Source organism: Propithecus coquereli, unplaced genomic scaffold (assembly GCF_000956105.1).
Source record: "Propithecus coquereli isolate 6110/MARCELLA unplaced genomic scaffold, Pcoq_1.0 Scaffold49, whole genome shotgun sequence".
NCBI lineage: Eukaryota > Metazoa > Chordata > Mammalia > Primates > Indriidae > Propithecus > Propithecus coquereli.
Genome location: NW_012150729.1, coordinates 6,078,799 through 6,091,122, shown reverse-complemented (window position 1 = coordinate 6,091,122; position 12,324 = coordinate 6,078,799).

Sequence of the window (12,324 nt, the reverse complement as noted above, 5' to 3'; positions counted from 1 at the left end):
AGCTATCAAAAAATAATATCTTAATACTTAAGAAATTCTGCTAATGTCCTCATTAACCTCAGCATTATTATCATGACAATTATAACAATCGTTAAATCTAGATGGTTAAATAAAGTCAGTAAATTACTGAGACACTCATTATAGCGCCCAACAGCACTGTTCACATGTGGGTAGAGAGAGATTTCACTTGTGGCCATTTGTTCCCTTTCCACACTTTAAGAATGTTAGTCAGGCCCGGTGCAGTGGCTCACGCCTGTAATTCTAGCACTCTGGGAAGCCGAGATAGGTGGATCAGTCAAGGTCAGGAGTTCGAGACCAGCCTGAGCAAGAGCGAGACCCCGTCTCTACTAAAAATAGAAAGAAATGATCTGGACAACTAAAAATATATAGAAAAAATTAGCCGGGCATGGTGATGCATGCTTGTAGTCCCAGCTACTCGGGAGGCTGAGGCAGAAGGATTGCTTGAGCCCAGGAGTTTGAGATTGCTGTGAGCTAGGCTGACGCCACGGCACTCACTCTAGCCTGGGCAACAAAGCGAGACTCTGTCTCAAAAAAAAAAAAAAAAAACTAATAACATCTGTTTGGTGGTCCAGCGCTGGTATTATCCATTCCAGCTCCATGAAACCTGGTCAATCAATTACAGCGGATGTCTACTGCAACCAATTGGACAAAATGATGAGGATGCTTGTGATTAAGCTGCCGAGACAGTCCAATCCTCTTTCAAGACAACACTTGACCATATGTTACACAAACAACGCTGCTCAAACTATAGAAGCTGGACTTGGAAACTCTCTGTCATCCACTGTATTCACGAGACCTTGCACCAACTGCCTACCACTTCTTCCAAGCTTTGGACCACTTCTTGCGAGGAAAAATATTCAATTGTCAACAAGCTGTGGAAAACGCCTTTCACAGTTTCATTGCCACTCACTCTCCAGGCTTCTTTGCTGCTGGCATAAACAAGCTACCATTAAGATGGCAAAACTGTGTTGATAGTTTAAGCGCATACTTTGGTTAATTGGACTGCTTGTTTGGGACATAATAAACTACACTTTTGATTTGAAATTAGATCTTTCATATTTAATGACCTACTATTAACTAAACACCTCCTAGAATTTTGCTAGTCACTGCACTTTTTAGAAGAATATGGTCCTTCCCTCAAGAAGTTTAGAATCAAAGTCAGAGAGGCGAGACACAGATATAGAAGTATGGAGTAACACAATTCAATTAGTGCTTGAGATGTCCCAAAGAAACATCTGGTAAATGTTAGAGGCCGTGAAGACTTTATTATGTAAAGGGACTGGTGATCTGGACTTCCAAAAATGGATGGATAGGAATTAATAATGTTAATATAAGAGGAAGGATGTTTAAGTTGAAATGTAAGCAAAGACTTTGAGGGTGGTATGCATATGGTGAGTATTGTTAACAGAGAGCACATTATTCTGGAGTGGCAAGTTTGTTCGTTTGATAAACATGTGTTGACCATTTTCTTTCCACCAGGCACTGTGCTGGGTGATAAGGAAACATAACTAAGACACAATTCTAGTCCTCCAAGAATTAATAGATTAGTGATGGTTCATGAATTATGGTCATAAAAGAAAAGTGTGCTGGAAATGTAAGTTGCCCTTTTTTCTGCTAGGTGATCTGTCCTTTTTTGCGGGGGCGGGGGGAGAATTCTTTACATATATATTTGCTACTAGCCCATTGTTAGTTACATGAATTGCAGATATCGCCTTCATGTTTGTAGCTTTTTGTTTCCTATTCTTTAAATTGTCTTTTAAGGAAAAATTCTTATTAAAGTAATGGAATACATTGATATTTTCTTTTATGGTTAAGACTTTTTGTATCGTATTTAAGAAATTCTTCCCTCCCCAGAGGTCAGAAAAGAGTATTCATTGGTATTTTGTTCTGAAAGTTTTAATGTTTTGTTTCTTAAATAAAAGGTCTGAATTTTTCTGAAGTTGATTTTTTCCATGGTGTGAGATAACAATCCATTTTTCTTTTTGCCCCCTATATAATCAATTTTTTAGTTCTATTTGTTAAATAGCCATGCCTTTCCTTAGTAACATGACATATTATCTTTATTGTTTTTGAGGATCCCTGAATTCATGTCTGTTTGGGGCTCTTTTTTCTGTTCCATTGGTCAAGATGTGTATACCCACACCAATATTATAATACTGTCTTAATAACGGTAGCTTTACAATAAGTCTTTATATCTTGAAAGAAAGTTGCTCCTTTTTCTTCTCCTTCAGAAATTTCTTGGCAATTCTTGGCTCTTTGGCCTTTTATATAAATTTTAAGATAAACTTAACTTCCACAATATATTACTGGGAATTTTACAGTAAGGTATCTGGCTAGAAAACATGAAGACTAGCTCAGCATTATCAGTTAATTGAGGGAATACAAATCAAGACCACAAGGAGATACCATTTGAATCTATTGACAAAAATGTGGAAGTCTAATAATATTAAGAGTTGGAGAGGATACGTATCAATATAATCTCTTATCCACTTCTGATGGGAGTATCAATTGGTATAAACACTTTGGAAAACTAGATGAAATTGTGTGATATTTAACATTTGCATATATCCATTTTACCTCTCTAGGTCTTGTTCCCAGCCTTCTCTACCCTGCTCTGTGTTCTTGGAAGCTGATCATCAGTGGTTTCCTTGCATTCTAGCTTCTGATTAGGTGCAGCCAATGAAAGACTGTGGCAAGACATTTGAGAGAAGGAGAGTGAGTCAGGTCAAGGTTCTTAGTGAGATCAGCTCCCTCTCTGCCAGCCTGTTAGTTAGTGGAGTTCTACTGAAAGCTAGAGCTCTGTTGGGTAATCCTGCCCTGCAGCTGCAGCTGTAGCTACCCCCTGGAGATTCAGTAATCACTCCCTCATCTTGCCTCTTCAGGGCTATGGATGGATAAGGCTCCCTACCCTTGCTAGTCCTAGCATGTTTCATTGTCCCGTAGTAGTTCTTTTATTAAGCTCTTCTCAATTACGCAATTTGATCTTGTTTCTGCCAGTACCATTGTTGGTACAACCTAAAACTCAACAGTTTCACTCTTAGGCATATACCCAAGAGAAACAAAAGCAGGTAAATTTTCCAGCAGACATTTCAAAAATGTTTGCAGTACACTTAAAAAAAAAAAGGAAAGAAACAACCCAAATGGCAGTTGACAAATAAATGGATATTTGGATATTGTATTTGGATATTGTGGTATTTTTGCTCAACAGAACCTTACATGAAAGTAAAAATCAACTGTAGCCACATGCAACAACATAGAGAAATCTTAGTAAGCAAATGTCAAAGAAAAAATTTTGAAGCAAGCCGCAGAAGGAAAATATAATATTTTTATAAAATTAAATTATTATTTGTATGTACATATATGTGTTATGAGTTTTTAAAAATGATGCATGATAAATACCATATTTAGGAGAATGGTTATCTCTGTTATGTCTGAGAGGGAGATGGGGATGGGATTAGGATAGGCAAGGAGCACATAGGCAAGTTATTGGTGATGTTTTATTATTCTATGTTATGAATTGCATAGTGGATGTTTATTATATCTTATATAATAAATTGGTTAAATAAAAATAAATGCATAATTTATTACTGTTAGAAATGAGAACAGGTTTAGAGCATCTAGAATTTCTCTAACTAATCCTCTGAAGTGTTGAACAGAAAGGTGACATACTGATAAATTGAAATTAATCTGCTGGAACTGGACAAAAGCAGAAATTTGGAAGTAAGGATGCTTTGCCAAAATTCAAGTGTGAACTGATGGGATTCTGGCCCTAGACTCATGGTAGTGTTGTTGGAAGAGAAAGGGAAGGAAAGAGAAGCAGAGATAGGAATTAATAGCATTTCAGGTAGAAATACAGATGGCAAAATCTAGAAAGGACTGGACAATGAGGCCAAAAGTTAATGATCTGGGACAGATTTTTCCATCCTAGAATTATTGAAACCAGCATTTTAAATATTGTCTTTTAAGGACATATGAAGGATGGTAAACTGTTTGATATGTTCTCTGTAGTGACTAAATTTATGCTAAATGATACAGAATGCCTCCATTCATGGTAATTGAATACAAGACCAAAGCTGTGACACTCCAAATAAAGGTCAGGTTTTAGCTACTCTGCAAAATCGATTATGTATATTATAGCTGATAAATATCATCCAAGTTGTTTTGTGTATGGGTGTGTGTTTATAGTGGAAAGAGTACCATTAAAAGATATAAAGGGACATCCCATCTAGAAAAGGTTAAAGAACGTCTATTCCAAATTATAGTGTAAATTGTCACTGCTTGAATATCAATCATTCTTAAATTCAGAAAACACACCTATAACCAACATTTATCTTAAATATTTAAATGGTATTCTCTTTCCTGCATTCAATCAAAATAACAAATCTTATTAGTGAATTTAGTCCTATGCGTTGTTAATCCTACTACTCTATTTATACAATTATTTTTCAAGTTTATTTCCTATTTTTATCTGTCCTTCAACTGCAGTATGGTTCAGGGTTGCCTATTTTTAGTGCACTCAAGTACCACACCGTGGAAATGCTTTAACAGTTCACTATATAACCACGGCAGTCCCGGACTGCACCTTGCTTGGCAGCAGGCGGCCAATGCTTATGTTATCTGTGTCTTCCAATTTAAAGGGTGAATCTCAAGTTTTCTATTCACCTATCATAAAGAACATCCACGTTGTTGCAAAGGGTAAAAAAAGCAATAAAATATTTTGATTGCCCCTGTATTTTAGAAGAGACCTCAAAAGTCTTATCTAAAAATAAGAGAAGACATTAATACAAGTGCCAAAGATAAAGTAAATCATTTTTAGTAACACTGGGACTTTTGGCTTACTTTTTTGTCCAGTCTTGATTTGGGCAATCCTGAAATCATTTTGTTTTATTTTTTCAAGGAAAAAAAATCAGAGAAATGTGCTTGATTTCTTAAAGATTCTTTGACAGCTTTCTTTTCTTTTTTAAATCCTTGTCTAGATGAGCTGTCTGTGGAACAAACCTACATTCATTTAAATATAAATTTGAAATCTGTGCCTCAAATACCTTCGATATCTGAGTTGGGGCCAAAATGCCACGTGTGTTTAGTAATATCTGGTTAATATTTTTGCAGATTGTCCAAATCAGGTCACTTCTAAAAGGCTGAGAAGTGGGATCAGAAGGAGAAAGGAAATGAATGTGTAATTATGATGTGGTGTTGAGGAATGAGACGACGGTGGTGGGTGGTGGGGATGCAGGTTTCCTCCTGCCTAACCATCAGTCTGTCAATGCCATCTGTTGCGTAATGTGAGGAACAACTGAGCTCATCTTCAACAAACACTGGCAGTTGGTCTTTTCGTTTCTTCCCAGAAGTATTTGTCTTTATCAGGACACAGGTCTCTGGAGCATCACAGAGATTTGTGCCTTAAAGGATGTATCAAAACGAAATTAGGATTGCTTTCTTGAAACTTTAAGTGATCATAAAAAAATGCAAAAAAAAAACCAGAAAAATATATTTTTCCAAGGATGCCTACCCATCACAAGCTTTCTGATACGAAATTTCACTTGTTCTTCACTTGAAAGGGTATGATTTACCATAGAAATATCAAAGATTTCAAGACTCAATCACCAGGATGTGGAATAGCAAGGTACAGTGTGGCTTCCCTTGGTTGCAGTAGCAGAAGAAATTTACACATGAGCGTTTAGGAAGATGTAATATCTGTGTTGTATTATTCATACTATACTTTCCCTTTGCACTTAACGTGATTGTATTCAAAAAGTTTTTTATCCAATTTTCGCCATGAGAGTAGAGACCATATTATCTTGTTTATTCTCCAACCATAACGTATCATAATAACAACAGAAGATTTTGCCCTTACGATATGCTCTTCTAAATGATAATTATTTAGCATTTAGATTTTAATTATTTGCATATATAATAACAATAGGTATTATTCATACCTCCATCTTACAAATGAGGAAGCTGAGAAATAAATGACCCAAGATCATATATCTAGTAAACAGAAAACCAGAATACAAACCTGGGTATTTTGACACGAAAGCCCTCATTTTTCTATGTTGCCTGTCATATTAGGCATGCAATGAATATTTGTGGAAAGAATGCATAAGTGAGATGGTAAATCACTTTTTTTTAGCTTGGCTAAATGAGAAATAGGTCATTTGAATTTTTCTTCTATACTCTCATTAAAAATACCAATCCTACCTCCTGACAAATGTTAAAAGAAAATAGTGGTAGTCCAATATTTATATAATAGCATAATAATATGACAATGGCCAAGCTTCAATCTTAATATAATTATTGTAGCATTCCCTCAAGTTCTAAAGAAATATAAAAAAATTTTTTGGGTTAGATTTAATTTGCTCAAAGTTGTTTTGATTTCCATCGAAACACATTCTGCCATAAATATGCACGAATCCATTAGAAAGCACAAAATTCTTTCATAATACTTGTAAACGTGGCTTACACACTTAGAAATTCCTATTGAGTTCATTAATTCATTTTAAAAACAGTCACTGAGTGCCCACTGTGTAAAGGACTATGCTTCTAACCAACCCCCCTCTCCCTCAGGCCTTTATTCCTTCTATAGAGGTGAATGAGTCTGGCCACATTCTCTGAATTTGTATTCATTGTGTATTTTAAGCTTGGTTTGATTATTACTTGTTTCCATTTTAATAGATTTCCACAAGGGAATAGACAAGTTTCACTATTTCATTAATAATAAAATTCTTACAAGAATCATGAGAAATAACAGATATTAATTATGTGTACTTACAAATATGTGTGTTTCAAAAACGTATTTCATGATAAAAGTTCAGTAACATTTAATTGAGGAGAACTTTTTTTTTCTTTTGCTTTTGCTAGAACTAGTTCCATTCAGGAGTGCACCGAGCTTCCAGTAACACAGTGATAGAGTCGCAGTGTGGTCCAGGACACCAGGGACCTGGGTTTTAGTCCTGGTGATCCTATCAATTTATCAGGAGAACTCATCCGAGTCACTTCATTTCTCAGAGCCTCAAGTTCTTTATCTGTTATACTAAGGTTCTTTTACGATTCCCTTATCTCTTCCAGAAAACATATATTGTAATGAATCATCACACCGTTACTGTGAATTTAATAGTGACTTTTTTTAAACTAGCCATTTTTAAGGTGGTGGGGGAACCCTGTTCTTTCTAGAAATCTAGATTCTATTTAAGTGATACTCTTTCTCTATGAAGAAATTGAATGAGCTGTGGTGAAGTGATTTGTGTAAATGATCTCATTCAGGAGGCACTGAGGGGACAGAAACTTGTCATTGCCAAGTAAGTCACATTTAAATTCCCTCAAGCCTTAAGAAATAATGTGAGGGAAAGTGCAGAAATAGCACAGTCATTCCTTTGGACTAAGTCAACTCCTGGGCCTCCCGAGAGCGCCGCAGCTGTGTGTTCATCTACATGCAAAGAGAAATAGTAAGAATCATCTATATTTGGCACATGGCACTTTTCTATGTGCCAGTGCACTTGTCTATCAATACATTTCATGCTGAGCCCTTCAGTAAGGAAAGATCCACCATGCACACTGCCTCGTGCACCACTGTGGACACACATATTGAAGATGCTTTCTCCCCCTGCAATTCCAACAATTGCATGAGCACACAGCCACACTAAACCAACCAGAATGAAACTAGAGGCAGCTGTATCTGATCGAAACCGTGGTGAGAATTGAGATTGACAGAGTTGCAGGGCTAGGAGGTTAATGAGTCCAGAGTCCTGCCTCCAGGCAGAACTGTCCTGAACCATTCCAGGCAAATGACAGCTCAGCCTCTTGGAAAAAAAAAATCTTCATAGCGTGCTTCAGTAACCCATTCCATTGTCTAAATGTCCTTATCCTCATAAAGTTCTGAAAGCAATGTAAGTCTATACTCTCCTCGGTTTAATCTCCATGTTGACAGATTTATAAAATAATAAATTGACAGAAATGTCAAAGATGATGAGAGCCTGAGAGACAGGTCGCAGAACTGGTTATCGTCACCTCTCCAGGTACCTCAGAGGAGAGAGTAATTAGCAAGTCTGTTGTGGACTGTGGTTCTAGTTACCGTAATATTATGAATCCAACTATTTGTTTTTACAAATACAATCTATTTATCATGAGTCACTAAATGAAATTTTGCCTTACATTTTGTAGCAAGGACCACAGGTTTAGCAAACACTACCCTGAGTTGAAACATGAAGTCAAAGAATAGATTCTTAGATAAAAAAAGCAAAGAAAGTACAGAACTGGTCTGCAAATACAGCCACATTTCTTTATTTACTAATTCTTTCTTTGTTACAGTATTCCAATTTATGGGTATAATGCTCCTAATAATAGATTACTGCCTACCATTTACTCCTGGGGACTGGGAATGATGAAGATGTTGGCAGCATTATATGGAGAAAAGAGCAGGAGATTTGAAGACCAAAGTGCCAATCACCACCCTATCTACTGCTTCTCATGCATACGGGTTCCAGAACACTACTTGATCTCTGGGTTTCCTTGCCCTCACCTGCAAAGTGGGACTAATAATACTTCTTCCACACTGGTCTTGGAGGATGCAATGGGATAATACTGGTGAAAACATTGAGAACCTAGCAGGCACTAGCATAATTTTTATTTGACCATGAATCTGACCTGTCACCCACCCACTTCCTTCCTTTCCTCTTCTCCATTCCTTATAAGTTCTGACTAATTGAGTGAGGGGCAAACCTGCCTCCTCTGAGACTGTCGCTAGGCTGGGTTTCTGCTTCCATCTGGCCCCTCTTTCCTGTTGCCGATCACCATGCAAACTCATGGGGGGATTTCCCTTAGGGACATAAGGGGCAAGAGTAAGGAGCCTTTCTCATCCCAACTCAAAACTGATGTTGAATTTTAACTTGAATTTTTAAAAAATCTGTACTTGTTACATTCTTGCGAAGAAAAAGTAGATGGAATTCCGGTTCTAAAAAAACACCATATTCATTTTTAGAATGCTGTAACAGAACTGCTTTGTACAAAGGATAAAGAGACTGATTCAAAGACAGACAACTTTTCAGTTCACAGGAGTGAGCAATATGAGTAACTATTATTCATTGTCGACTAGAAATATTAATATTATCTTCACTATTAGGAAGAGGTTTAAGTAACTTCTTATTATCAGAGAAGTATGTTCTTATACATAAAGGAGATAAATGTAGAGATTTTTAAAAACATCATTCCTAATTTTATGATCCCGAGACAACCACCAATAATATTTAGGTACATTTTCTCTCTTTTCGTGCACATATTCTGACAGGCGGGACCACTTTCAAGTTCAAGTTTTGTCACTTACTAGTTGATCTTCGGCAAGTTATTTAGTTTCTCTAAGCATCTGTCACTGCATCTGAAAACTGGTACCAATTTTATAGAACTACTGTGAAGATTAATTAGGTAATGCACATAAGACACTCAAAGCTGTGTGTGGTACATAATAAGCTTTTAATAATGTCAGCTACTGTTATTATGATCTTTATTATCTATATTATATTTTCAATGGAAAAATGATAATTCAAGGAAAGGAAATGAAGGTCACTAGAAAGCTATTTTCATTTGGACTTTTGGAGCCTGTGCAGTACAGAAAGTCAGATTTCTCACATAACAACAATAAAAAAATAGACAATTTGTTTAACGCTTTGCTATGTGATCCAGATACTATGATATCATAACTCATTTAATTTTTAAAACAGACTTATGAGACACTTGTTATATTATTATTATTCCCATTTTACAGATGAGTAAACTGAGTCAAAGGCAAGGTCAAACTAGTATTTGAATGTAATCGATCTAGGTCCAGAGTCTTTCTTGTGAAAAGATAAAAGAGTTTAACATTTAGTTGGTATATTTGTAAATATTACAATAAAAGTCAAGCATTCTAAAAAGCATATGATTTACAATTAATTAGAAAAGGACAAGATAGGTACCAAGAAGAGAATTAGATAGATGCCTACCCTTTCAGAAAGAATGTTTTGCAATGTTCCTAATTGGCCTTTTATGTGCATCCAGCAAAGTTACAGGGCCTCACATTCAGTCCATTTCTTCTGAACTTTGTGGGTAGCTAGAAGTGGTTGGGCAGCAAGCAGTGTTCTTGGAAAAATAAATTTGTATTACTCTTGAAAGCAGACCATGTTGCAAGAAAGTCTTTGGCATAAAACAAGGCTGAGCATACACAGTTGTCTCTCACATGGCATTGGTTTGGAAACATAAATGGGCAAGCCAAACCCTATAAGTCTCCCTTTTCCTTTGAATTGAATTCTGGAACGTGTTTTTACACTTGATCTTAGCCAAAAAGCCATGAAGTGATCAGAATGTGTTTTTCATGTCACTACGTAGCATTCATGTTTCTCCTTATTTATTCCTGCTTAATATTTCATTGAGTGACTGTAACAAAGCCTATTGAATGAAAACAACAGGATTCTTCAGTCATTCCAAATTGAAAAAGTTAAAAGTTCCCTGCTCTCTGAGTTCATCCACCCCTCCCTTTTGGGTAGCGAGGAAAAAAGAGAACAAAAGCATCCAAAATCACAAGGGTGGACAAATGATAAAGCATAATTGCTGTCAATTTTGGGGGAAAACTGCTATGTTCATATATTGCTGAGGAAAGTATAATTGGTACATTCCTTTTAGAAAACAATTCGGCACCCGTTACAAAGTGTACTGTAAACATTCATAGCATTTGATGCAGTTCTCCCATTCCTGGGGATTTATCATAAGGCCGTAATTAAAAAGAAAAAATGTATATATATATACGTAGACAGAATTCAAATGCAGTGTTACTTACAAATGAAACCTAAAGCGCAAACTGATTATTCAACAATAGACAAATAGATAAACATCCATGGAATGTTTTGCTCCCTCACATAATTACAAACATGAACTATATAATAACATAGAAAATAAAAAGTTAAAAGACAAAGGATCAAATAATCTGTATACAGGCATACCACGTTTTATTGTGCTTTGCTTCCTTGCACTTCACAGATACTGCATTTTTTACAAATTGGTTAGTGACAATGCTGCTTTGAGCAAGTCTATTGGCACCATTGTTCCAACAGCTTGTGCTCACTTTGTGTCTCCGTGTCACACTTTGGTAATTCTCACAATATTTCAAACTTTTTCATTATTATTACATTTGTTATGATAATTTGTGATTAGTGATCATTGACATTATTTACTACTGCAATTGTTTTGAGGCACCATGAAAGGCAGTCATGTAAGATGACAAACTTAACTGAGAGATGTGTGTGTTCTGACTGCTCTAGCAGTCAGCCACTCCCCTCTCTCTCTCCCTCTTCCCAGGCCTCCCTATTCCCTGAGACTCGACAATACTGGAATTAGGCCAAATAACCCTGCAGTGGCCTCTGAGTGTTTAAGTAAAAGGCAGAGTCGTACAACTCTCACTTCAAATCAAATTCTAGACATAATTAAGCTTAGTGAGGAAGACAAGTCAAAAGCTGAGATAGGCCATAAGCTAGGACTCTTGTGCCAGTTAGCCAACTTGTGAATGCAAAGGAATAGTCTTGAAGGAAATTAAAAGTGCTACTCCAGTCAATGCATGAATGATAGGAAAGCACAGCAGCCTTATTGCTGATGAGGAGAAAGTTCTAGTCGTCTGGATAGCAGCTCAAACCAGCCACAACAGTCCCTTAAGCCAAAGCCTAATCCAGAGCAAGGCCCTATCTCTCTTCAATTCTGTGAAGGCTGAGAAAGGTGAGTAAGCTACAGAAGAAAAGTTTGAAGCTAGCAGAGATTGGTTCATGGGTTTAAGGTAGAAGCTGTCTCCATAATACAAAGGTGCAAGGAGAAATAGCAAGTGCTGATGTAGAGGAAGCAGCAAATTATCCAGAAGATCTGGCTAAGATAACTGATGAAGGTGGCTACACTAAACAACAGATTTTAAATGCAGGCAAAACAGCCTTCTCTTGAAAGAAGATGCCATCTAGCACTTTCATAGCTAGAGAGGAGAAGTCAATGCCTGCTTCAATGCCAGGCTGACTCTCTTGTTAGGGACTAATGCATCGGTGACTTTAAATTGAAGCCAATGCTCATTTACCATTCCAAAAATCTCAGGGTCCTTAATTATGTTATATCTACTCTGCCTGTGCTCTATGAAACAAAGCCCAGATGACAGCACAGCTGTTTACAGCAGAGAGACCTACTGCTCAAAAAAAAAAAAAACAAAAAACAGATTTATTTTTAAAATATTATGGCTCATGGGAAATGTATCCAGTCACTAAAGAGCTCTCTGATCAAGATGTACGAGGAGATTAATGTTTTCTTGCC